This window comes from Hemitrygon akajei, chromosome 12, assembly GCF_048418815.1.
Source record: "Hemitrygon akajei chromosome 12, sHemAka1.3, whole genome shotgun sequence".
Classification (NCBI taxonomy): domain Eukaryota; kingdom Metazoa; phylum Chordata; class Chondrichthyes; order Myliobatiformes; family Dasyatidae; genus Hemitrygon; species Hemitrygon akajei.
In genome coordinates, this window is record NC_133135.1 from 101277944 (window position 1) to 101296500 (window position 18557).

The 18557-nt window shown below is 44.7% G+C and overlaps 1 protein-coding gene across 2 annotated transcripts in view; it reads left to right on the top strand.

The window, feature by feature from the left end:
- The window catches only part of LOC140737329 (leucine-rich repeat and fibronectin type III domain-containing protein 1-like protein), a 518600-nt gene that overhangs the window by 301599 nt on the left and 198444 nt on the right, over positions 1–18557 (top strand). The window lies entirely within an intron of this gene.

An 18557-nucleotide genomic window follows, 5' to 3' on the forward strand; every position in this document is an offset into this window, starting at 1 on the left:
GATTATAATAGAGCAAAATTTAATGGAAAAGTACGGTATTGGGAAGCTTTTAAATACCAACAGAAGACAACTAAGAAAGTCATTAAGAAGGTAAAGATGTATAATAACAGCCAATAATATTAAAGAGGATACCAAAAGTTTCTTCAGATACATAAAGTGTAAAAGGGCATCAAGAGTGGATCACTGGAAAATAATGGAATCAAGAAAACAGCAGATGAACAGTATTTTGCACCAGTCTAAACTGTGGAAAACACTAGCAATATGATGCAAGAGTCAGGTGTCAGGGCTCATGAAATGTGTAAAGTTCTTGGGAAACTGAAAGGTATGAAGGTAGATAAGTCACCTGGACCAGTTGGTTTACACCCCAGACTTCTGAAAGAGGTGGTTGAAGAGATTGTGGCGGCATTAGTAATAATCTTTTCAGAATAACTAGATTCTGGAATGGTTTCAGAAGACTGGAAAATTACAAATGTCACTCCTCTCTTTTAGAAGAGAGAGAAGCAGAAGAAGGGAAATTATAGGCCAATTAGTCTGACCTCAGTGGTTGGGAAGATGTTGGAGTTGATTGTTCAGGATGTGGTTTCATGGTACATGTTACATGGTGCTTGTCAGCATGGTTTCCTCAATGGAAAATCTTGCCTGACAAATCTGTTGGTATTCTTAAAAGAAAGGACAAGAAGGATAGACAAAGGAGAATCGGTTGATGTTGTGTACTTGGATTTTCAGAAGGCCTTTGACAAGGTGCCACACATGAGGCTGCTTAACAAGCAAAGAGCCCATGGTATTGCAGGAGAGATTCTAGAATGGATACAAATTGGCTTATTGGCAGAAGGCAAAGACTGGAGCCTTTTCTGGCTGGCTGCGGGTGACTAGAGGTGTTCCGCAGGTGTCTGTGTTGCGACTGAATCTTTTTATGTTATTTGTCAATGATTTCGATGATGGAATTTTTAGCTTTGATGAAAGGTTTGCAGATGATATGAAGATAGGTGGAGGGGCAGCTAGCTTTGAGAAAGTAGAGAGGCTATAGAAAGATTTGGACAGATTAGGAGAATGGGCAAAGAAATCGCAGATGGAATACTGTATCAGGAAGTGTATCATACATTTTGGTGGAAGAAATGAAAAGAAAGACTATTTTCTAAATGGACAGAAAACTGAGGTGCATGGGAACTTAGGAGTCCTTTTGCAGGAGTCCCTAAAGGTTAATTTGCAGGTTGAGTCTGTGGTGAGGAAGGCAAATGCAATGTTAGCTTTCATTTCAAGAGGACTAGAATAGAAAAAGAAGTATGTAGTGTTGAAGCTTTATAAACCACCGGTGAGGCCTCCCAGAAGTATTGTGAGCAGTTTTGAGCCCCTTATCTTAGAAAAGTTGCGCAGAAACTGGAGAGGGTTCAAAGAAGGTTCACAAAAATGATTCCAGGATTGAACAGCTTGTCATATGAAGAGCATTTGATGGCCCTGGCCCTGTATTCACCAAAATTCTGAAGGATGAGGGATGACCTAATGGAAACCTATCGAATGGTGAAAGGCCTTGATAGAGTGGATGTGGAGAGGCTGTTTCCTGCAGTGGGAGTATCTAAGACAGAGGACACAGGCTCAAAATTGAGGGGGGTCCTTTTAGAATGGAAATGAGGAGAAATTTCCTTAGCTAGAGAGCTGTGAACCTGTGGAATTTGTTGCCACATGTGGCTATGGAGGCTAAGTCATAGGGTACATTTAAGGAAGAGGTTGATAGATTTTTGTTAGGTCAGGGCATGAAGGGATATGGTGGGGGTGAAGGCAGGAGAGTGGGGCTGAGAAAAAAATTGGATTAGCTATGACAGAATGGTGGAACAGACTTGGTGGGCCAAATAGCCTAATTTGATCCTATATCTAATGGTATCATTGGCCTGAAGGGTGAAGATCTCTGATGTTGGATGCTGCTTTCCACCTACAGCTTTCATGGAGACGTACTTGATATTTGGTAGGCCTTTACCAGTGGGGTAATAGGCCGAATCCACTACATTTGTGTTTCCATTCCAGGCCGTGATGCAGCCAGTCAATATGTAATGTCGATCCTTGATGAGGATATTTTGGACACAGGTGCTGGTGTATCCAAAGCAAGGCTTGAGACACGGTACCAAACAGAATTTGAGCTCAAAAACAAATGCTGGATGATATCACTAGAAGGTTTACAGTTGAGCACTGAACCTTTCTCTTCTGACTTTTAATGGCGATGGGCAGTCCAACTTAAAGGCGCATTCCCACCACCAACTGAACTGCAGTGTGGTGCAGAGAATTGAGAAATAAAACCCCTCCTATCTTTTTATCAAACGAAAAGCCCTATAGGGTGTAAATAATGGAAGGTAATCTTGTGCATTAAGGTCACTTCCATAACTTCGTAAAGTTTTTAAATGAAAACTACCAACCCCCAAAACTAGTAGTGTAGCCTGCATTTGCTTTTTTCATCCTATACAAAACCTATACACCCCAGAGTGATGTTTTCCAAGAAGATATAAGGAATAATTCAGCACAGTGTGGCCAATTCCAAGGTGAGTAAATATAACTCCTTCCCCCCTTGTTTTACCTCCTCCGTTACGGCCAACTCCTGATGGCCCTGGCTGCCCGGAGAGACAGTGATGGTAATTGTGGATGAGAACTGGATCTAAGATCTCTTTCAGGCACCCAGCACCTTTCCTTGCATCCAAGTCCACTATGTATTGCCAAACACCACGAACAGTACGCAATTCCAAAAGTCTTTTCAGTATGAAGACCTGTTCCTCCTTGATAACTCTTCATAGTGGTGGAGCTGATGGTGGTGGGGCTAAGGGGCTAGTGCAGACAGGATTTATTTTAGAGATGTGGAAGGTGAATTAATCTGTAGAACCTTGGGGAACTACAAGGTATAAGTCACCAGGTTACTTTCCTCAGGATCTTAAAGGGTCCAATAAATTTGGGCACCAAATTTCTAAATTCCACTCTGAGAGGCAAATCATGAGTGGACAGCCAGATCTGTTGACCAAGCTGTGAAGTGAGTCCTTAATTTCTCCTTTGGTTTGTTTGGTCTCCATTTTCCAGGTAGAGGCCAGCAAAATCTCTCTTGCCTTAATCCATTTATGCTTGCAGCATTGGATGAGATCTCCTGCCACAGGAACCCCAACCTTGGCTTCTTGAACTGGAATGAGCGGTGGAGGATAAAACATCTGCCACTCGAACAGTGACATCCTGTGCTCCGAATGCTGTAAAGTGTTGTGGGCAACACATCAAATGGTCACAGCACTCATCAGGACTTTGTGTTGCAACAAGCGGCTGGAACGGACCCAAGTGCAGGACACAGACAGGGAGGTAGCATTAACAGAAGTGTGTTATTTAATGGTTGCAAGGAAGACCGGAGAGCAAGGATTAGATGCTTACATGGATGTGAGCTTCAGACAACAAATCAGAGGAACCTAGACTCGGGACTTGGAACTTGGACACGGAGCCGGGACTCGGAACTTGGACTCGGAGCCGGGACTCGGAACTTGGTCTCGGAGCCGGGACCCGGAACTTGGACACAGACATGGAGCTTGGACTTGGACTTGGGCACGGAGACGACAACACCATACAAAGACAGATGATTCATACCTTGGCTCGGAGGAGCGGCAAACAGCCAGCAACCCTCAGCTGGACACAAGGCGACAAAACCCAACAATGACAGACAATTTGTGTCTTGGCTCGGAAGATGGTCCCTATTCTCGACGGCCCAGAACGTGCATTGCCGCACAGCTCCGGAGGCTCAGGTGACGGTCCCTATTCTCGACGGCCCGGAACGTGCATTGCCGCACAGCTCCGGAGGCTCAGGTGACGGTCCCTATTCTCGACGGCCCGGAACGTGCATTGCCGCACAGCTCCGGAGGCTCAGGTGATGGTCCAGAATTCTCGGCGGCCCGGAACGTGCATTGTTGCTCTGGTTGAGGTGATGGTCCAGCACTGAGTAGATGTAAACCAAAGTTTGTATACTGCCAGTTCAGATGAGAATCTGGTGCCCTAATCACGAAGCCCAGTAGAACACGGGGAAAAGGCAACTAACAGAAATGAGGAGTCAATGGACCAGACCGTGATAGTACCCCCCCCCCCACCCCCAATGGGAGCCTCCAGGCAACCCAACAGGCTTGACTGGATTGTCAATGACCCGGACGGGTGGGGGGGGGGTTGGTGGTGGAGGTTTGGCAGGAGGGGACTCTGGTTAGTGAGAGTTTTTAAGACAGTGTCTGTGACCACTGGGTCCGTGTTTAGCTGGTCCATTCTGTTACAATTGGGTGGCGTAGGGGGCAGACCCAAGTGCAGACACAGACACGGGGGTAACATTAACAGAAGTGTATTTTATTAATAGTTGCCAGGAAAGCTGGGGAGTGAGGATAAAATGCTTACGCAGATGAGGATGCGTTACGACAAACAGAAGGAGCTCGGACACGGAACCTGGACTTGGTCTTGGACTTGGAGCTGAAGCCTGGACTTGGTCTTGGACTTGGAGCTGGAGCCTGGACTTGGACTTGGACTCAAAGCTGGGACTCAAACTTTGACACAGAGCTGGGACTCGGAACTTGGACACGGAGCCGGGATTCGAATTTGGACACGAACACGGAGCTTGGACTTGGACTTGGACACGGAGACGACAACACCATACAAAGACAGATGATTTGTATCTTGGCTTGGAGTAGCGGCAAACGGTCTGCTATCCTCAGCTGGACATGAGACGACAAAACCCAACAACGACAGACAATTTGTGTCTTGGCTCAGAAGATGGTCCCTATTCTCGACGGCCCGGAACGAGCATTGCCGCACAGCTCCGGAGGCTCAGGTGACGGTCCAGAATTCTCGGCGGCCTGGAACGTGCATTGCTGCTCTGCCCCGGAGGCTCAGGTGACGGTCCCTATTCTCGACGGCCCGGAACGAGCATTGCTGCACAGCTCCGGAGGCTCAGGTGACGGTCCAGAATTCTCGGCGGCCTGGAACGTGCATTGCCACTCTGCCCCGGAGGCTCAGGTGACGGTCCAGAATTCTCGGCGGCCTGGAACGTGCATTGCCGCTCTGCCCCGGAGGCTCAGGTGACGGTCCAGAATTCTCGGTGGCCTGGAACGTGCATTGCTGCTCTGCCCCGGAGGCTCAGGTGACGGTCCCTATTCTCGACGGCCCGGAACGAGCATTGTCGCTCTGGCTGAGGTGACAATCCAGCACTGTGTAGATGTAAGCCTGAGTTTTTATGCTGCCGGTTCAGATGAGAATCAGTTGCCCTAATCACAGAGCCTGGTAGAACACAGGGGAAAAGGCAACTAACAGAAATGAGGAGTCAGCAGACCAGACCGTGACACTTTGAGGCCAGGCATCTTATAGTACCTTCTAAATCTTGGTTGGTCTGCTCCAACGGGCCATTGGACTGCAGGTGAAACCTAGAGGAAAGACTTGCTGTTGCTCCAAACAGCTTACAGAATGCCCTCAGGAAATGTGATGAGGACCACAATCCAAGACAATGTCCATTGGGAATCTACGGATCCTGAACACCAGGTTCAGGACAATCAAAGAGTCCTGCTGAAGGATCTCAGCCTAAAACATCAACTGTACTCTTTTCCATTGATGCTGCTTGGCCTGCTGAATTCTTCCAGCATTTTGTGTGTGTTGCTTTGATTTCCAGCATCGGCAGATCTTTCTCTTGCTTCTGCTGCAGATGGTAGCTTCTCCAAGGCAATGAACTTGCAGGCTTTCGAAAACTGATCGACAACTATCAAAATAACCGACTTCCCCATGGATGGCAAGAGACCCGAGACAAAGTCCATAGAGATGCATGCCCAAATTCTTTCTGTAACAGATAGAGGTTGAGGGAGTCCTTGAGGATGGGTATGGGACTCTTGCGACTCTTTGTTCCGAGCACACACCTCACATGCCTGCACGCACTTGTCTTTCCAGGCCACCAATACCTCCTCTCGATAAACTTCAAGGCCATTCTCAATTAATGTTCCCATTGGAGTACCTGGAACCGGACATAAACTGGGATGAACAGCTGACCATTCTTAGGAATCTCACCCTGTGCCTGGGCCTTGTGAACTAAACTATCACTTTCCCAATGAATTGGAACTACCACCTTGGCTGGGGGCAAAATGGTGGTAGGCTGCTCTTCTTGTTCTGGTTCATCAAAGTGACAGGACAGTGCACCTGGCTTCTGCTTCTTTGACCCCAGTCAATAGGTGAGGATGAAATCAAAACAGTTAAAAAATAAAGATCACCTCACCTGCCTGAAATTCAGTCTTTTGGTCTCCTGAATACAAACCAGGTTCTTGTGGTCAGTCCAAACAATAAAAGGGTTCTTGGCCCCCTCTAGCAAAACTAACGTAACAGCAAGAAGCTCCTCATTCGCGATATCATAGTTTCTCTTTGCTGGGGATAGCCACCTGGAGAAAAATGTGCATGGGTGCAGTTTACCCTCTGAAGGATTGATGAGACAAGACAATGCCCACGCTGGTCATTGAGACATCTAGCTCTGAGAAGGTCCGGGTCAGGAGAAACCAAGATGGAAGCTGTTGTCATCGGCTCAGCAAGAGCAGACTCCGCTTCAGTAATTTAGACAAATGGGCCCGTAGATTTCTTAGCTGCTGACATCAACTGGGCTGCCACCAATCTGAAGTTTGTGATAAACATCTGAATGGAGTTTGCAAACCCCAGGAACTTTTCACTTGCTTGATACTGGATGGTAGTGGCCAGTCTCTGACTGTCTGGGTCTTGGTAGGGTCCATCTTGAGATTGCCAATGGAGATGAAGAGACCCAAAAATGAAACAGTCGTCATGTGAAACACAGACTTCTTCAACTTGACATAAAATCCATGCTCCAGAAGCCACTTTAAAATGTCCCTGGCCTGAGCGAAGTTCTCTTCCATGGATTTCAAGAAGATTAGGATATCATCCAAGTAGATGAAGGCATACTTATGGAAAGTATCCTGCGTATGTGATTTATAAAGGCTTGGAAAATGGCTGGAGAATTCCTTTGCCCCTTTGAGCATCTCAAAAGACATATTCATTAATGGAAGGGGATAGCAATTCTTAGTCATTATGCAGTTTAACTCCCTGTAACCAATGCACAGCTGCAGGTATCCATCTTTCTTTTGTATGAAGAAGAAGCCTCTGCCAGCTGGTGAAGTAGAGGATCGAGTAAAACCTATGGAAAGAGCTTCCATTATATACTCTTCCATTGTGCTTCTCCCTGAGCCTGAGTGCGCGTGCAATCGACCCTGCGGGGAGACAAGTACCGGGCTCCCAAGGGAAAGGCATTCTTCAGTTGATCTCAAAGTCTGAGGTGCACAGCGTGGCCTCCCCGTTCCAACCACTCCCCTGTGCCAAGGTCCAAGATTTGATTACGTAGTTAACCACTGTCGAATCTTCATCAGGTGGTCAAAGGCTCTGATGCAGTGATGAAGCACATTCCACATGGCAGCCAGGACTTCCTCCGAATCTGAGTAAATCTCTGACTCCAGTTCCCAATGAGTGGTGTTCCAGACCAGGTTTCTTCTAGACAGGAGAAATATAATAAAGGCCACTTTTCTACACGCTGAAGGGAACCAGTATGGCTCTAGTTCAAACACTAATGAGCTTTGAGTAAGGAAGCCATGGCAAGGAACTGGGTCAAAGTTGAATCTCTCTGAGGTTGGTAGATGTACTGGCTCCAGAGAAGCACCGACTGGCTCTCCTGAGTGAACTTAGCTTCCTCCTTGGCCAAAGTTGATGAACATCTACCTGGAGGTTGTGAATCTACAAGCCTTCCCTGGAAATCCTTCCACTGTGGCTGTCTGCAGCGGACAAAAAATTCTGAAATCCCTTTGGGTCCATGTTGGATCAATCGTGATGAGAGTCCTGGAGGACAATTTGCTGATGCTGAGTCCAATCCATTCTCCACAAGGACTCTCATCTCAAAGAAGGTTCAAGGTGTGGTATCAAACTTAATCTGAGCTCAAAAACAAACACTGGATATTATCACTAGTAGGCTTACAATTGAGCACCAGACCTCGGTTAAAATGTTCCTTAAATACTCAATTCTTGGTGTCCACAAACTAATTACCAGTTAGCGGGACTGTCCTGAATCCTGAAAGAGGCTGCTCCTGCTATTTGTACTCTGGGGAGTTAGAGCATCTAAATCCTGGAATCTGGCATGGTTAGAAGCATACTGTGACATAATACGCTCTCCACTACAGATCGATCAAAGTTTGTCAAAGTTCTAGATGTCATCTATTGAAGTTTGCCAAAGCTTTAACTTGAAGTTAGGATTAAAGGAGACAATATAATATAAACCTCTCTGCAAAACATCTATTTATGTCCTGGAAACCTTGGCTGTTTGGACAGATTAAATCAAATTTTCAAAATGTCTTTGCAATAATTAAATAGCAAAGAGGAAAAAAAATTTTTTATCTGTAAGGCAAATGGATTTCAAGCAGAGCTGGCTAACAGGATCCAACACTAGCTGTAGGTTAAAGTCTGTTTTCCTGATTGGAAGTCTGAACTGACCAGGACCTGCGCATCACGATGTGCACTGACAATAACAGATCCCAAGTGCAAAGGAAAGACAGACACTGATGTAGAGATGGCAATGAGAGTTTATTCATGATATATCTGAAAGAGCATCTGTAGCTTGGCCGAGTGACACCACAAGAAATAACAGTCTCGTAACTAGGACCCTGTAATTAGCGCTAATTGGGTTTCCACTTAAATAATACAAGTAACATAGGATCACTGAGCCTACCAAAATAAACTTAACAAGCTTAGACCGAGGACACCAGGAGACTGCATTTCAAAAAGTGGATTGCTCGAGAAAAACATAGGGAACTTGAAATAATTAAAGACTGCCGTTAAACAACAATTAACCAATACAGGTGCTCTAAAAAGCACAGAGCCCAATGCTCTCCAGGCCCGAAGAGTTCATTACACCGTGTTGCTTGCAACTTGTAAGAGACGTGATTAGTAAATCTGCAGACAACATTAAAATTGGGAGTGTTGTGGCTAGTGGGGGAAGAATTAGAATCAGAGTCAGGTTTAATATCACTGGCATATGTCATGAAATTTGTTGTTAGGTGGCAGCAGAGCTGCTCACGAGTCACCATCATAATGGCGCCACTGGAAGTTACAGTTCCAATGGCGTCTGTTGTTGATCCTTTCCATACCATAGGGTTCAGGTCCATACATTCCTGAAAATAGCAAAACAGGTGGTTCGGCTGGTAAAGAAGGCATGTTGTATTCTTTGTCCTTCATATTGCAGGACAAAGAATATAAAACTGGAAGACAGCAGTTTTATGAAATACTGATTAGATCACACTTGGAGTATGGGGTGCAGTTCTGGTGGCTGCACTATGAAGCATGCCGTTCCATTGGAGAGAATGCAGAGGACATTCACAAAGTCCTTAGTATTTGGAAAGAGATTGAATATGCTGGGGTCTGCTTTCTTCAGGGGCAAAGGAGGATGAGGGGTAACTTGATAGAAGTATATATGTATATGTTTGATTGATTATTTATTTAACTATATATATCTCTGTCTCTGTTATCTGTCTGTCTATTTATTTACTTATTTATGTAACCCTCTCACCATGGCTTGCAAAAAACTTGGCTTATTCACTAACTCTGCTAACAGCCATGTGATTCAGCAGTGTGAAGACCACCTTCAATAAGCTACACTTGTCTAGGGTCGGTATGATTTAGATTCAACCAAACAGGAAAGTTGGACAGTTCTGGTTAGAGAATGAGATTCATGGGGAATGCTGTGTAAACACTGTTCCGTGTAAAATTGTCTTTTGCCAGGAAATAACAGATCATACACCAAAATAAAATGATGAAGGAAATGTATTAATCAATGTTTCAACTTTAACGAACAGTTAACAGAATAAATAAAAGCAAATTTTAAAAGGGCCCATTACAGTTAAACCAGTCAAATGTGCACTTAAACATTGGAGCTCGTTTCTGGAGTAGTCGGGTGTGTTGCTTTACTCATGGCACTGAACCCACATTCTGTATGAAAGACGCCAGCCACAGTTTGAACTTCATTCGAAGACCATTTTGAACGAACTGGATAACTCAAGAATATTGGCACTTACTCCTTGTAACAAATTGTCTGCACAAAACACTTCTTACAACATAGTCTCATCTTTGAGCGGCATTCTGCGAACATCTTCCCTTGTGGTTTGCTCTGCAACTCCCCCCAAAAGACACCAAACATGACTACTGTCCTTCAGAGATCTGATCCTGCCCAACTCTCTCTAATCTTCCATAGCATCCCACTGGGCAAAGAGATACAACGTGTTACCAAAACAAACCCGACTGGCTGACACAACATTCTTAAATTGGACAAGATTGCTCCTTATCTCAGCCGAAGCCAAAGCACAAGCCTATGAAGCTTATTATCAGACACACTGCCTTTTGCAGAAAACTTGCTAAAACAAAATATCTCACAGTGCAGCAGTGGGAATACAATAAATCATGTTCTTAACCAGGGCATTATATCATTACACATTCATTAATTCATTCATTTATATTTATTTATTTATTATCTATCTATTTCTTTATCTATCTCTCCATCTCTCTCTCTATTTGTTTGTTTGTTTACTGAGACACACTGCAGAGCGGACCCTTCTGGAACTACTAGTTACACTGCCCAGTAAGCATCCCCACTCCCCACCCCCCGATTCAACCCTGGCCCCTGGCCTGATCATGGGACAATTTACAATGAACAATTAATCTTCCAAGTGGTATGCCTTTGGAATGTGGGAGGAAACTGGAGCACCCAGAAAAGACACATGCCATCACAGGAAGAACGTACAAACTCTGTGGAGACATAGATTGGATAGATCGTCAGAATCATTTGCCCCACAATAAGGTATTTAAGACCAGGTGGCATAAACCAAGGCCCTTTTCTTTTTGATAAAAGAAAAGATCTAGCGCTAATATTTTATCCCATAGTGAGTTCAAGATATCATCTCTTCTTGGTCTAAAATGAAAAAACCCTGAAATCCCTTTTTAAGCTCTTTTCACTCACCTTAAATCTGAGGGGAAAATTTATTACGCAGAGAGTGGCTGATATCCAGAACTCACTCTCATAGAAGGCGGTTGAACTAGATATGATCATTACATTTAAGAGATACTAGGCAAGTTATCAAAGGATACGGCAAAGAGTGATGGTGTAAATCAGCAAAAAGACTTCCATTGACATGTTGGGGTCAAGAGCCTGTTTCCCTGCTGAAAAAACTTGTATCTCCATAACAATAGCACATTCGATGCATTATCCTTTTATGTTTCACTGGAGACTTTGGGGATATGGGATTTATATCAAAACCACACTATTCCTGACATGGGAGTGTTTGGTGGGACAACAGGTAACAGAAATGAGAATTACTGATATTATTGTTGACACACTTAACCCTGACGTATATGAAGTGGACGTGCATAGTTAACTCATTAACATGTCAAAAGCTCTCCATCATCAAGCTACCCCACAAAAATATCCAACATCACTTCCTCAGAAATCTATATGACCTCAGGATCACGACAGAACAAACCATCCACAGGTTCACCACAAATGATCTATCCACTGGTTCACCACAAAATGATTCATCCACCAGGTTCATCACAAAATGATCCATCCTCAGGTTCACCACAAAACGATTCATCCTCAGGTTCACCACAAAATGATTCATCCTCCAGTTCACCACAAAATGATCCATCCTCCAGTTCACCACAAAATGATTCATCCTCAGGTTCACCACAAAATGATCCATCCTCCAGTTCACCACAAAACGATTCATCCTCAGGTTCACCACAAAATGATTCATCCTCCAGTTCACCACAAAATGATCCATCCTCCAGTTCACCACAAAATGATTCATCCTCAGGTTCACCACAAAATGATCCATCCTCCAGTTCACCACAAAGCAACCCATCCTCAGGTTCACCACAAAGCAACCCATCGTCAAGTTCACCACAAAAAGATCTATCCTCAGGTTCACCACAAAATGATTCATCCTCCAGTTCACCACAAAGCAACCCATCCTCAGGTTCACCACAAAATGATTCATCCTCAGGTTCACCACAAAGCAACCCATCGTCAAGTTCACCACAAAAAGATCTATCTTCAGGTTCACGACAAAATGATCTATCCACTGGTTTACCACAAAATGATCCATCCTCAGGTTCACCACAAAATGATTCATCCTCAGGAACACCAGAAAATGATTCATCCTCAGGTTCACCACAAAATGATCCATCCTCCAGTTCACCACAAAATGATTCATCCTCAGGTTCACCACAAAATGATTCATCCTCCAGTTCACCACAAAATGATTCATCCTCAGGTTCACCACAAAATGATCTATCCACTGGTTCACCACAAAACGATCTGCCTTCTGGTTCACCACAAAACCACCCATCCTCAGTTTCACCACAAAGCAACCCATTCTTCAGAGTTCTGCAGAATTCTATTCATTCTCAGATTTTGATCAGGTTATTCAATCTCAAAAATTATTCTTGTTACTGGCTACCCTGCTGTAGCTGAGTTTGAACCTCCTTTCATGACTGTTCTTCTGGAGCAAGTGTCAGGGTGAGTCGTTATTATCAAGGACCTTATGTGCATTGAGATGATCTCCAGAATTACTTCATGAGGGAGTTGCAGTGTGAAGCTGACCAATACCCTGAGGCAGGGGAAGACAGGAGTGGAGGAGGAATTTCATGTGTGTTACTTTCGCTGTCAGACTGCCAATATAAGTGATGGAATGTGAACTTGCTCGTTTCTTTCAGATTTGGGGTCACAGTAAGCAAGCTCTGAACACCAGTAAATTACATAATTTCAGATAATAATAATGTGTCTGGCTGCTCATGCAATGGGTCTAAGCTAGACTGTCTGGCTGCCTGATTTAGTATTGTACCAGTGAGTGGGATCACCATGGAATACTCTGGGCTGAGATCCCAGTGTCTCAGATCAGTACAGGGCAGATGGTGTGAGTGACTAACAAGCTGCTGGAAGAACACAATAGTTCAACCAACTTCTGTCCCGATGGTGTTAGTGGCTGCATTTCGAAAGCTGTTGTTTATGCAGATTCGGTGAACAGAAGAATCGAGTTCCAGAAAGCTGAACAAAAGCTCCAGATTTGATCCTGGATTTGGGATTGGAACTTTGAGGCCTCCAACCATGACTATGAACCAGGAAGGAAAAGATCAGGTTTCATAACTCTGAGTAAAATGGACAATGATCCTGTCTATTTTTTGAGGTGGAATGGAATATTTTCTTTGAGGCTATTGGTAAGGGAGGTGTTCTTCATGTCCATGGTCTTCTTGAAAAAGAGCCTTGTAGTAGAGAGGGAGGAAGTTGGTTGCCTTAATGGGAAGTAATGCAGCATAAAACATAGAAAATGCTGGAGGAACTCAGCAGGCCAGGAGCATCATATGGAGAGAAATAAACGGCTGAGACCCCTTTTGTGCATGTTACTCTGGATTTCAAGGATCTGCAGAATGGCTTGTATTTAAGTAAGGTAATAATCCAGTGTGGGAATTTGCACACTGAAGGTCACGGTTTCACATTCTCTCTGAGCAGAGCACGAGGGCATAAAACCTATACTGCTCATCGGTTCCACAGGCCACTTGTGGATAAGTGGCCCATTACAGTCCATCAGTACATGGAATCTCAGTGGGAGATGGACCCAGGTGAGATCTTCCTCAGGTACTCATATGTTGGGCTGTACCTCTTATTCACTTGGGTTCACTGACTCAGTCAATGCTCAGGGTACCTTCTCTCTCCGCACATGGATGGAGGCTACACCTAAATCTGCATCGTTTTCTCTGCTTCCCAAGCAGACCTCCCATGCTCACAGTGCCAATCGGTGGAATTCACAGCACCGAGCAAATTCAGAATGATGAGATGGAGGGTTCTGTGCCAAAATCATTCTGCATCAATTTTGGCAGGGAAAGCATCCTTTGACAAGAGATAAAGTGCTGAAGGCTCAAGGGGTCTGCCCACAATGAAAGGATGCAGCCTTTGGGTTCTGTGGGAGTTGTTGATGAAACAAAAAGCACTAGGGGATGTGTGGCTATATTGTCAGTCAGACAAAGCCGGTTGTGTAGCACTGTGCCTGTCTCTGCAGTTCCATCACCGAAGGTCCTTCAAACAGCAGACCTGCAATGTCCTCTTTGTCATCTATTTAAACTGGGATTTAACAGGCATGATCAGAAGGATTCTCTGATTAAAAGTGAGTATAAAAGTGACTGGTAAAACATGAACCTTCCAGGAACTATAGAGCAGAAAGAGGGCATTCAGAATGAGATTACGTTTGAGATCATTCCTATGTAGTACTTTCCTTTACCAACCCACCCAACTCCACAAATCCACCTGACCTCCTTCTCTACCCATCTGCTCTAACTCCATCATAGCTCCCCATTCCCATCCTGACTATACACACACTCTAACTACACTTCATCTGTACCCATCCACTTGAACCCGACCTCATCTGTACCCATCCACCTGAACACCAACTCATCTAAACCCTTCCATACTTCCACGTCATCTTTACTTATCCATCCTAACTCCATCTTATCTAAGCCCCTCCCCACCCTAATTCCACAACATCAAAGCCCATCCACTCTAACTTGACCATATATATATATATATATATATAGCCATTCTCCTTCGACTCCACCTCATCTAGATCCTTACAAGTTAAATCCATCACATCCAATTTAACTCCACCTCATTTTTACCCATCCACCCAACTAAACTTCATCTATACCCATCCACAGATCTACACCTCATCTCCATCCACCATAACTCCACCTCAGCTATACTTATCAACCCACCTCCACCTCATCTATAGCCAGCCAACTTAAGTCCAGCTCATCTATACCCATTGACCCTAGCTCAGACTCATCTATACCTATCCACCTTAACATAACCTTATTTCCATCCACCCTAACTCCACCTCATTTATACCCATCCACTCTAACTTGACTTCATCTATAACTATCCACCCTAATTCCACCTCTTCTATACCCAACCATCCTAACTCCACCTCATCAATCCAATCCAACAGCCATCTACCCAATGACACTGCATCTATACCCACCCACAATAACCCAAAGTCATCCATACCCATCCACACTAACTGCACCTCATCTATATCCATCCACCTCAAATCCAGCTCACCAATACCCATACAACCTAACCCCACATCCTCCAATCACCTCGTCACCTCATCTATAGACATCCACCCTAATAACACTCACCTCCCTCAAAGCAAACACACCTCATCTATCCCAATCCATCTGAACTCCAGCTCATCTATACCTATCAACACTAAATCCACTTCATCTATACCCGTATATCCTACCTTGACCTTATCTATACCCATCCTCCCTAACTTGACCTCATCTATACCTATCCACCCTAACTCCACCTCTTCTATACCCAACCATCCTAACTCCACCTCATCAATACCCATCCACCTTAACACCACCACATATATACCTGTCCACTCTAACTCCACCTCATCTCCATCCACAGCAACTCCGCCTCATCTATAATCATCCAGCCAATCTCCACCTCATCTATACCCATATGACCATAAGAGTGGAATTAAGCCATTCAAGTCCATCAAGTCTGCTCCACCATTCCATCATGCCTGAACCCAGACCAATCAGGAAACGATCAACTTTCACCTTAAATATACCCATGGACTTGACTTCCAATGCAGTCTGTAGCAGAGTATTCCACAGATTCACTGAATAGAATGGGCAACCATCGATCCCAGGGAACCATGGGTTTGTGCCTCTGGTGGATTGAGTTAAACAGCGTCTGCTGTGACTGTGGAATCCAGTGTGGGAGTGATAGTCCTTGCCACACTGCATATAGCAGAACTCTGATGTCTTGGGCAGCTTGGACATGGAGCTTTCAGTGGCCTCTCTTTTCCTCTGCTTGCTGCATTAGAGTGGTCTTGTATCTCAAGAGACCCTTCTTCACCTGCTACTTCCAGGCACACCTGTCTGAGGCGAGTGACTGCCACGTGCTGGTGCTAATACCTGAGGTTGCACTTACAGGTATCCTTGTAGCGCAGCTGGGGTCTTCCTGTTGGCCTCTCTCCAGACTCCGGCTCCCAAAGAGATCCTTCGGTATGCGCCCATCTGCCATACGTAAGACGTGGCCTAGCCAGTGCATACGCCTCTGTTTGAGGAAGGTGAACATGGAGGTCTTGCCTGTTCTCTCCAGCACTGTGTCGTTGGTAACCTTGTCTTCCCAGGTGATGCCAGATATGCGTCTGAAGCAGCATATATGGAAAGCGTTGAGTCACTGCGCTTGTTTTGTGCGCAGGGTCCAAGTTCCTAAGGTTGTCATAGCTGGGGGGTGGTAGTGGGGATAAGCTTCCACTATCTATAAAGTGCTCCAAATGGCATGCATTTATAACAGCCTCTGACAACCAAGTCCAATTCTTGGCCTTCACATGTGGCTTTGCTACTGGGCCTGGTGGAACTGTTTCTACTGACAAAAGAAGGGTCTAAGGCAGACCATAGACACCTCAAAACCAGCTGCTTCTGGCAGGTGGGGCTCATCAGCCTAGGAGGCCAGCCCTTCTAAGAGAAGGAAAATTCTGATTATAAACTTCCACTGTTTTGTGATCATACCTATCCAAGGCTTCAGGAGTAAACTCCAAGGAAGAAATCTGGACAGATTCACTACTCTGTGGCTAAAAGAAATTCCTCCTTACCTCTGTTCTAAAAGGTCACCTCTCAATTTTGAGGCTGTAATTCTCTTTATTCCATTGTGATTCTGATACATGTGACTTATGCTTCTCTCTCTCAAATTACAGTATGAATTCAATCATATTATGATCACTGCCTCCTATGAGTTCCTTTATATTAAGCTTCCTAATAAGATCTGGGTTATTACACAACACCCAATCTAAGATAGCTTTTCCCCGAGTAGGTTCAAGCACAAACTGCTTTGAAATGCCATCTGTATGCATTCAACAAGTTTCCTCTTTTGCAATCTGACACCAGCCTGATTTCCCCAATCCCCTTGCATACTGAAGTCTCCTATTTCAATTGTGACAATTACGGTTACTTCAAGCCTTTTTCAGCTCCCTTTGCATTCTCAACTCCACATCTTGGCTACTATTTGGAGCCTATAAGTGATTCCCATGATGTTTTTTTCACCCCTGCATTTTTTAACTCCATCCACAAAGATTGAATATTGTCTGACCCTGTGTCACCTCTTTCTAAAGATGTAATTCTATCTCTTACCAACAGAGCCACACCACCGCCTATGCCTTCCTGCCTGTCCTTTCAATACAAAGTATATCCTTTGATGTTAAACTCCCAACTATGACCTCTTACAGCCAAGACTCAGTGATGTCCACAATGTCATACTGATCAATCTCTAATTGAAACAGTTCTTCCACCTTATTCTGAATGCTATTCACATTTAAATACAACACCTTCAGACCTGCATTCTGCGCCCTTTTGAATTTTGCCTCAGTGGTACAATTTAGCTCTTTGCACTGTCTGCATTTGTACCCAATCATTCTTTGTCCATATGAATGTAAGGCTTGTCATTCCTTACATTCATATTACACCCATTGTCTACTTGCAAACCTGCCGGCTTATTCTCAGCTTTAACCACTCCCAACAACTCTAGTAAACTTGTCCGCAAGGATATTGGTTCGCCTTGGATTCAAATACAACCCGTCCCTTTTGTACAGGTCACACCTGCCCCAGAAGAGGTTCCAATTATCCAGAAAACTGAATCCCTGCCCCCTGCTCCAATTCTTCAGCCACTCATTTATTTGCCAGCTCATTCTATTCCTAGCCGTACTGTCACGTGGCACAGGCAGTAATCCAAAGAATACTACCCTTGAGGTCCTACTTCTCAGCTTCCTTCCTACTCCCTGTATTCTGTTTTTAGGACCTCCTCCCTCTTTCTATCTATGTCATTGTTATCAATATGTACCACAACTTCTGGCTACTCACCCTCCCTTTTCAGGATATTGTGGAGGTGTTCAGAAACATTCTGGATTCTGGCATCTGGGAGGCAAACTACTATCTGTGTTTCTTTTTCACATCCACATAATCTCCTCTCTGTCCTCCTAACTAGTGATAGTCCTGTATCACTATTGCCATCTTTTTCAGTTCCCTACCCTCTAAAGCCACAGGGTCTTCCCCTGTGCTTCCCCCCAAGTAGGTCACCTCTTCTCTCCCCCACCCCACATAGTGCTCAAAGTGGAGTACTTATTTTTGAAGTGGATGGCCAGAGTGTGCTCTCCTCTATCTGATGTTCTTCGTTCTCTCTCTTGACAGTCATCCTGTCTCCTGTAGTCTTGAGGTGACTACCTCCCTGTAGCTGCTTTTTATCACCTATTCACTTTCCCTAACAAGCCAAAGGTCATTGAGCTGCAGCTCCAGCTCCTTAACACAGTCTCTAAGGAGCTGCATCTCGATGGACCTGGTGCAGATGTGGCTATCGGAGAGGCTGGTGGTCTCCTAGAAATCCCACACCTGACACCCAGAACAGAACACTGGCCCTGTAGGAATATCCCCAATTCTCT